The sequence below is a fragment of the Lupinus angustifolius genome, chromosome LG05 (genome assembly GCF_001865875.1).
Source record: "Lupinus angustifolius cultivar Tanjil chromosome LG05, LupAngTanjil_v1.0, whole genome shotgun sequence".
NCBI lineage: Eukaryota > Viridiplantae > Streptophyta > Magnoliopsida > Fabales > Fabaceae > Lupinus > Lupinus angustifolius.
In genome coordinates this window covers 5,644,687-5,652,636 of record NC_032013.1, presented here as the reverse complement: position 1 = coordinate 5,652,636, position 7,950 = coordinate 5,644,687, and positions in this window count along the sequence as shown.

Below are 7,950 nucleotides of genomic sequence, written 5' to 3'. Positions count from 1 at the left end.
CTGAAATCCTCCTTTTAGTGTATGTCCTAAAATGGTAGAATGATGATCATTTATATTCACTACTAAACAATACTACGTCCACAAAGAGACTAGGTTGTCACACCCTAATCTTGGCTACTCTAATATTGAAGTGGTACAACTACTTTTTAGTTTATTTGTTAAGTGTTTGAGACTAGTAATTTTTATGACTTGAAATTAGTTTTTAGGTGATCAATCTAAAAAGAGCATTAAGTACTTCTCAAACAAATAAAATTAACCAAAGCACCAACTTGAATGATTAAAATTCAAATGAAATTATAATGAAGAAAGAAATAGAAACATACCACAATCCAAATGAAAGTTGTATGAGCATTAGCCATCCATCCAAAGATTAGATGCTTTAAGTTCCAAAATTGGATACATATCATGTTTTTGCACCTATTTTTCCAACTTCATTCTCATCTTGAATTACATGAAAAACTACTCTAAAACTAGCCTAAAAACTACCTAAAATGAGAGGAAAATATGGAGGAAAGAAGAGGAATAAACTAGGAAAAATTTAGAATGTATGTACAATGTTTATAAATGAGAATGTCATGCCTTTATATAGGCCAAGGTGTTGGGCGCTCAGCTGCTTCTTTGCACCGCTCAGCAGGTGACCAAACCCTTCAGCATGGGTTTGGTCACTTGGTCAAGTAGCTTGGTCACCTCCTTAAGCTTGACTCACCAAGGCTAGCTGTGAGCTATGGGGCCAACTATGGTGAGCTACTCCTGAAAAGCCTATGGTGGCCTACATGAAGTGAGGTCATGCATGACTTCATGGTTTCTTGATGGCTAAGTTAATTCTGGGTGCACACCGCTAAGCACACATGTGGCACCGCTAAACTACTTGCTTGAGCAGCTTTGACCGTGCTGACTGAGACGTGGCTTGGTGCTTGCTGACCTGGTCAATTGTTTGGTTCATCGTTGAGCACACATGTGGCACCGCTAAGCTGCCTGCTTGAGTAGCTTGGGTGTGTGCCAGGCTTGTGTCTGACCGTGCCAAGCTTGTGTTCTGACCATGTCAGGCTTTGTCTGGTGCTAGGCTGAACGGTCAAGCAGGTCCGCTAAGCTGCCTGCTTGAGCAACTTGGTCTATGCCAGGTTGGTTTGACTGAGCCAGGTTGGGTCTGACCGTGCCAGGATGGTGTCCAGGTTAGCTCAGCGTAGCTTGGTCCACGCTAAGCTACCTGCTTGAGCACCTTGAGTTTGACTTCTTTTTCTTCTTGGACCATGAGTCTTTATTCTCTTTTACTTTTCTTTCTAAATCCTAAAAAAAACATTAAAGAGAAATTCAAACACAAATATACAAGATTGTGATATTTTATCCAAAAACTATTGTTTTTCAGTTGGTTTTCTACAATTTGCATAGGATAAGTGTCATAAAACGATGGTGAAAATAGTATACTTTTTGCACTTATCAACTGCAAATAGTGAAAAAGAGAAAAAGCACTCAGATTAATAGAGAGGAATCAAGGAAAAAATTATGTTTTTGTTTTAGAATCATGTCAAGGAGGTTTTTAACAAGTTTTGATTTCTGAAGGAAAGTGGTTATCATACAAGATTTGCGTGAGATGAAGCAATTGAAAGTAAATAAAAGGAAAAGGGGAATGAATTATTTAGTTCATTGAGCTCTTTTAATTTTTATTTATCTCTTTCAAATATTTTCCTTCGTCATCTGCAACAATTCTTCAAGTTCATTGATTTCTCTCATTCGATTTTCATGCGAAAATGACCCAAATTTTGTGTAGAGGAGTAGAGGAAAAAATTGTGGACAAAATTATTTCCTCTTCTACCAAATCATTTAGTTCATTATAATGTATTTTGCCTCTCTGAATGAATAATAAAACAATTATTTTGGATGTTAATTTCTATTTTTTGTTAATTATTTGGATGGTTATTCTCTTTAATATTTTTCCATTGTTCCTTATTAATAAACACAATAAATAAATAATCAATACTTAATAAATACAAAAATAAATTAACAAAATGTAATGTTTAATATTTTATCCAGTTTCGTATTAATAAAGACATTTATATAGTAATAATCTACTTTATGGAAACTTCATGTTAATTTAAGTAAATTCATGTTGTATAAATATTTTTCATTTATGTAAAATGTTAATTTAACAGCTCATAAATACGAATACACTCTTAATTTGGAAAATGAGTTCAGTTTAACAGCACATAATTACGACTGCGCTGCTAATTAGATTCTATTCAACAATGCATAATTCAGATAGCACTGTCAATTAGATTCTAATCAACAACGCTACATCTAGGTAGCACTGTTGTTGATGTGTTAATGAAAATAAGTAGTAAACAACTGGATACGTAACAACAACGCAATCCTGAATATGCGCTGTTGAAGATTTTGATACAACAATGCTACGTTAAATATGCGTTGTGGAAGAGGTCGTGTTCATAAAATGAGGTTTTCTTATAGTTATTTGCCTTTTTAATTACATTATATTTAGCTTGTATGAAGTTATAAATATTTTCCTTATAAATGAGTGAAAGTGATTTCACTCATTTAGCTTGTATTGAGTTGGAGTTTCCGACTCATTTAGCTTACATTATGAGTAAGGGTTCCGATCATAATAATGCATTTGCTCTGCTTGGTGAGCTTAACTCCAAGCTTTAGGGATTTATGCTCATTATATTTTTTTGTTAATATAAAATGGATAAAAAATGGACGAGTGTCCATCGATTGACGAAGGAGTACGAAGAAGGAGTGAAATCATTTTTTAGGTTTGCAATTGAGAATGCTGAAAACCCTAATAGAATTGTATGTCATTGTTTAAGATGTTGTTACTCAAACCTAATTACTCCAAATGAGTTAAAAGGTCATTTAGTGTGTCATGGTATTGATCAAAGTTACACATGTTGGACAAGACATGGTGAGACAAGAGACGTTATGGATTGTGATGATGAGATGCATATGAAAGACAACTACACAAATGCATATGAAGACGATTGTTTTGAGGAAATGGCAAACATTGTCGAAGAAGATCTTCAGGATTGTCCTGAGATGTTTCAGCGGTTGATAAGTGATGCTGGGAAACCATTATATGATGGTTGTACTAAATTCACAAGATTGGCAGCAGTGTCAAGGTTGTATAAGTTTAAATCTGTTAATGGATGGATTGATAAGAGTTTCACCGACTTGCTTACACTTCTGAAGGATATGTTGCCGGAAGATAATGTACTCCCTTCTCGAACCTATGATGCAAAACAAATGTTACGCTCCATAGGCATGGACTATACTATAATACATGCTTGTGAAATTGATTGCAACTTATTTTTTAATGAGTATGCTTCATTAAAGTTTTGTCCTAAATGTAATGCATCACGATATAAGAAGGAAGACTCAATTCCCAAAAAGCTTGTATGGTATTTTCCCATCAAATCAAGATTCAAGTGTATGTTTAGCAATGCCAAAGATGCAAAGAAGTTAACATGGCATGATGAAGAAAGAATTAAAGATGGCAAGCTTCGGCATCCTGCAGATTCTCCTCAATGGAGAAAAATTGATCACGACTATCCTAGTTTTGGTCAAGAATCAAGAAATCTACGCCTTGCATTGTCAAAGGATGGAATTAACCCACATAGTGTTCAAAGTTGCTCCCACAGTACATGGCCAGTGATGTTGTTGATATACAACCTACCTCCTTCTCTATGCATGAAGCGCAAATATATGATGTTATCTATGTTAATTTCTAGACCTAAACAACCAGGAAATGACATAGACATATATATGGCTCCATTAATTGAAGACTTGAAGCAAATGTGGGATATAAACATAAATTATATGATGCGTATAGCGAAGAAAACTTCAACTTGAGGGCTTTGTTGTTCGGCACAATTAGTGATTTCCCTGCATATGGTAATCTGTCTGGATATAGTACAAAAGGACATTTTGTATGTCCTGTATGTGAAGACAATACTCATTCAATGAAGTTGGAACACTATAAGAAAAATGTCTTCCTTGGCCATCGTAGATTTTTGCCTTCAGATCATCACTATCGACAATGGAGAAAAGCATTTGATGGAAACAATGAAGAATGTTGTGCCCCTTTGTCATTGATAGGTGACCAATTATTTCAAAAGCTAAAGGGTTTGAATACCAACTTTGGTAAAACTTTTGCAAAAGAAATTGTCACAAAGGAGTGAAAGAAAAGGTCAATCTTCTTTGAATTGTCATATTGGAGTTCATTATATGTAAGACATTTCCTCGATATTATGCATATTAAAAAAAATGTGATTGAAAGTCTCCTTGGTATCTTACTCAATGTCCATGATAAGACCAAAGATGGCTTGAATGCAAGGTTGGACTTGGTTAGTATGGGAATAAGAAAGGAATTGGGGCCAATAATGAAGGGAAAACGTACATTTCTACCTCCAGTAGCTTATACTTTGTCGAGGAAGGAGAAAATGGAATTTTGTAAATTTATTCATGGTGTTAAAGTTCTAGAAGGGTACTCTTCCAACATTCAGAACCTCGTATTAATGAAAGACCTAAAGTTAAAAGGTCTGAAGTCTCATGATTGTCATGTACTTATGGGTATTTCTTGCCTATTGGAATACGGTCAATTCTACCTAAAAAAACTTGGAAGGACCATGACTAGGTTATGCTTCTTCTTCAAAATTTGTAGCAAAGTGATTGACCCTGAGAAATTACCCGCATTGCGAAGATAAATTATTTTGACTTTGTGTGAGCTTGAAATGTGTTTTCCACCTTCTTTTTTTGACATAATGGTTCATCTAAGCATTCATCTTGTTCGAGAGACACAACTATGTGGCCCTTCCTATATGAGATGGATGTACCCCTTTGAGCATTATATGAAGACATTAAAAAGGTATGTGAAGAACCGATCAAGACCAGAGGGTTGTATTGTCGATCAATATGTTGTTGAAGAAGCTCGTGATTTTTGTACCAGATACCTTACCGATGGTGATTTCATGGGCATTCCAAAGGCTCGATATGCAAAAAAAATTTTGGTGAAGGTATTACTGGGAATGAAATATTGTCTATAACAAGAACCGAAATGGAGCAAGGGCACTTATATGTTTTACATAATGCCGACGAGGTTGAGCCATATTTTGAAACACACAAGGAGATGTTAAGGAAGTTTTAACCAAGTAAGAATAAAAATTGGATTTCCAAATAGCATAATCGGTGTTTCATAAAGTGGCTAAAAAATCACATTGATGAGGAGTTGAATATAAATGCACATTCGGTTTCTGAAAGATTGAAATGGTTAGTCAATGGTCCAAGCCTTCATGTCTTATCCTACATTGGTTACTTGATTAATGAGTTCACATTTTATACGAAAAAACAAGACGGTCAAAGTAAAATGCAAAATAGTGGTGTGACTCTTGTCGCTCAAACTTTACACATGTCAAGTGCAAAAGATAGAAACCCAATATATGCGAACATGTCATACTTTGGAGTGATTGAACGCATATTGAAAGTGGAGTACACAATGTTTAGGACGCCGGTTTTTTTATTGTATGTGGGTTGATAACAACAATGGCTTCCGAGTTGATAAGTTAGGGTTCATGCAAGTGGATCTTAATAGGCCAGGATATAAAGATGAGCCATTTATTCTAGCATTACAAGCTTAACAAGTATTCTATGTTAGTGATCCAGCTGATATGAAATGGTCCATTGTTCTTTTAACTAATAAATAATCGTCAATAATATTGATGACCAATAATATGAAGATATTGATGAAAATGATCATTTTTTGGGACGTATCAGTCGCGTGAGGGCGGACCCACTACGGGTGATGATTTATATACAAGAGATGATCAAGATGAAGGGCTTTGGGTAAATCAATATGCTCCTCTAGACAAGGGTGACCCTAAAAGACAAAAACAATCAAAGAAAAGGAAAAAATAGATGCAAGTAGCCTTTGAATAGTTTTGATTGTTTGTAATTTGTATAATATTGTTTCTTTATAATTTGTGTAATTTTTTTATTTGTAATTATGTACTCTGACAAAAATAATTGGCATGATATTCATTGTTGAGAATATTAATAAAACAAACTTCTAGCCTGTATTAATGTGTCCATGTTGTTGAGAATGTCTGTTCTGCTAATAAATGCATATGTAGGTATTAATTTATACAAATCAACAGCGAATTCTATGGGAAGCCCTGACATGCGCTACTGTAAAGGATAACTACAACAACGCTTTTTATAGAAAGCGTTGTGGTACATTATCAATACAACAGTGTTATGCATGTGATGCGTAATTGTATTAAGGTGTTGTTTGAGAAAATTTATGAATAATACAACATCGTTTTTCTGTTATTGTGTTGTTAAATATATGAACTTCAACAGTGCAAGACCTATAAAATGCGCTGATTATTGAAGACTATATGACAACGCTTTGTGGACGATGCGTTGTTGTATTGATCCACTATATGACAACGCTTTTTGGACAATGTGTTGTTGTATTGATCCACTATATGACAGTGCTTTGTGGATGATGCATTGTTGTATTGATGCACTATATGACAGCGATTTATATGTGTTCCACTGTGGTACATAATAAATATAACAACGTTTGTGAAGCGTTGTTAATTATGATCATATACTACTGCGGTCAAACAGAAAGCGCATGAAATCGCTGTTATACATCTAAAATAAGCGTTGTTGAATGGCAACTCTGGCGTAGTGTTTGTTGATGATAAAATGTTGCCTAAAAGTAGAAGAAGAAAACTAACAAGGAAGGGATGCAAGACAAAGATTGTTTTATAGAGGATATGAAGGATACATACGAAAAAATGTAAAAGTTTTCATTAGTGTTAACTTCTCTGCCATGCTTCTCTATATACTTATGTAACTTCAATTCAGGCACATAATTGAAATCTGGTGCATATAGAGCTTCAGACGTCTTAGAATTGATATATACGAATATTTATGGGCCATTGCCTACGACTTCCTGGAATGGTCAATAATACTTCATATCATTCATAGATGATTATTCTCGTTATGCATACATTTTCCATATTCATGAAAAGTCTCAATCATTGGACGTGTTCAAAACTTTTAAGGCTGAAGTTGAAAATCAACTCCGTTAAAGGATTAAGTACGTCAGATCTGACCGTGGTGGTGAATACTACGGTAGATATGATGGTTCAGGTTAACAACGTCCAGGGCCTTTTNGGCCTTTTGCCAAATACATAGAGGAATGTGGTATAGTCCCATAGTACACCTTGTTAGGATCGCCTAGCATGAATGGTGTGTCTGAAAGACGAAATCGGACTCTTAAGGATATGGTGAGGAGTATGATTTGTCACTCTACCTTACCAGAGTCAATATAGGGAGAGGCACTTAAGACTGCAGCTTATATTCTTAATAGGGTGCCAACTAAGGCAACTGCCAAAACACCTTATGAGCATTGGACTAGGCGAAAGCCTAGTCTAAAGCATTTTCATGTGTGGGGATGTCCAACTAAGGCAAGTTTCCCGTACAGTGAGTAGTTACTTTATTGGTTACTCTGAAAAATCAAGGGGCTATAAATTTTATGACCCAAATTTAAAATCCATATTTGAGACGGGTATAACCACGTTCTTTGAGGATATTGAGTTTGAAGGGGAAGATAAGGTTAGAAACTTTGTCTTAGAGGAAGAATCCGTATCAATTCCAGATGTGATTCATATGGTTGCTTTTGATGAAGCAAATTTGGAACCTCTTCACAATATAGTTGATGATGCTTTCCCTGGTCAAGATGAGTTGGTAATTCATGAAGGACAAACTCAAAACCCTCAAGAACATGGACAAGAGTTGCAAGAGCCAATAGCTTTGCGTAGATTCACTAGATAAAAGAGAAATGCAATTCCAGATGACTACATTTGCTTTCTCCTGGAACATGAGGGTGATGGTTTAATGGATAATGATCCATTAAACGTTCGTGAAGCC